General features: G+C 35.7%; 1 pseudogene; it reads left to right on the top strand.

Moving 5' to 3' along the window:
• The first annotated feature begins 259 nt into the window (after positions 1-259).
• On the top strand, positions 260-1,242 carry LOC138081868 (histone-lysine N-methyltransferase SETMAR-like; annotated as a pseudogene).
• Positions 1,243-1,783: the final 541 nt, after the last annotated feature.

The following is a 1,783-nucleotide window of genomic DNA, read 5'->3' as shown; positions in this document are numbered from 1 at the left end:
TGGAACTGAGCAACTGAACTGAACCGAGTATTAGCTTGGTGCAAAAGTAATTGTGGTTTTTGCACTGTTGAAATTTGCCTTTGATATTGGAATACATTCTTAAATAAAGTGGTTATGTTGTACATAATTTTAATGCACATTTCTCATTTTATTTTTTTGCTAGTGACTTATTACTTGCTTTGTATTTTATATTTATTTTAGACTAGAGAATTAATGTTAGACAAAAGCAAATTCCAACAATTTTCTTTTTTGAGTTAAAATGACTCGAAAGCATAATGTCTCTGGTCATAAAGCACCAGAGACAACTTGCAACATCAACAACACATTTGGACCTGGAACTGCTAATGAATATACAGTGCAGTGGTGGTTCAAGAAGCTTTGCAAAGGAGACAAGAGACTTGAAGACAAGGAGCATACTGACTGTTCATCAGAAGTTGACAATGTCCAATCGAGAGCAATCATTGAAGCCGATCCTCTTACAACTACATGAGAAGTTCCTGAAGAACTCATCATTGACCATTCTATGGTCATTCAGCATTTGAAGCAAATTGGAAAGGGGAAAAAGCTTGATAAGTGGGTGCCTCATGAGCTGACTGAAAATTTTTAAAAAATGTTTTGAAGTGTCTTCTCTTATTCTACGCAACAGTAAACCATTTCTCAACATGATTGTGACATGCAATGAAAAGTGGATTTTATACAGCAAGTGGTGATGACCAGCTCAGTGGCTGGACTGAGAAGAAGCTCCAAAGCACTTCCTGAAGCCAAACTTGCACCAAAAAAAGGTTATGGTCATTGTTTGGTTATCTGCTGCCTGTCTGATCCACTACAGCTTTCTGAATCCCAGTGAAACCATTATATCTGAGAAGTATGCTGAGCAAATCAATGAGATGCACCAAAAACTTCAATGCCTGCAGACAGAACTGGTCAACAGAAAGGTGTCAATTCTTTTCCATGACAATGCCCAACCACACATCGCACAATCAACACTTCAAAAGTTGAACGAATTGGGTTACAAAGTTTTGTCTGCCATATTCACCTGACCTCTTGACAACCAACTACCACTTCTTCAGGAATCTCAAAAACTTTTTGCAGGAAAAACACTTCCACAACCAGCAGAATGCAGAAAATGCTTTCCAAGAGTTCATCAAACCCTGAAGCACAGATTTTTATGCTGCAGGAATAAACAAACTTATTTCTCATTGGCAAAAATGTGTTGATTGCAATGGTTCCTATTTTGATTAATAAAGACGTGTTTGAGCCTAGTTATAATGATTTAAAATTCATGGTCTGAAACCAGAAGTACATTGCACCAACCTAAATGTATTGGAGAAGGCAATGGCAACCCACTCCAGTATTCTTGCCTGGAGAATCCCAGGGACAGAGGAGCCTGGTGGGACATGGCTGAAGCAACTTAGCAGTAGCAGCAACCTAAATATATAGATCTTAAACAGCAAGATCTCCTCACCTGTTTGTTGTTTTCTTCACAGAATAAAAAAAATTTTTTTTAAGAAAGGAGAATAATTTTAATGTTATTAAAACTAACATCTACTTAAAATATTGTTCGAGTAGTAATCTTGAACATGACATCAATAAAACTGATAAACTCTAAAATATTAGAAATAAAAGGGATCAGATTTTCCAGCTGGATTTCCCCTAAAATACAACATTATATACCAATCAATCTTGAGTTTTTAGGAAAAATTATGAAATTCTTTACATTAACTAGGAATAGTTTTCATGTTGCTCATAATTTTTATTATTTATGTAGTTATGCACATACACA

The sequence above is a fragment of the Capricornis sumatraensis genome, chromosome 7, assembly GCF_032405125.1.
Source record: "Capricornis sumatraensis isolate serow.1 chromosome 7, serow.2, whole genome shotgun sequence".
NCBI lineage: Eukaryota > Metazoa > Chordata > Mammalia > Artiodactyla > Bovidae > Capricornis > Capricornis sumatraensis.
This window is presented reverse-complemented; position numbering and strand designations above follow the sequence as displayed.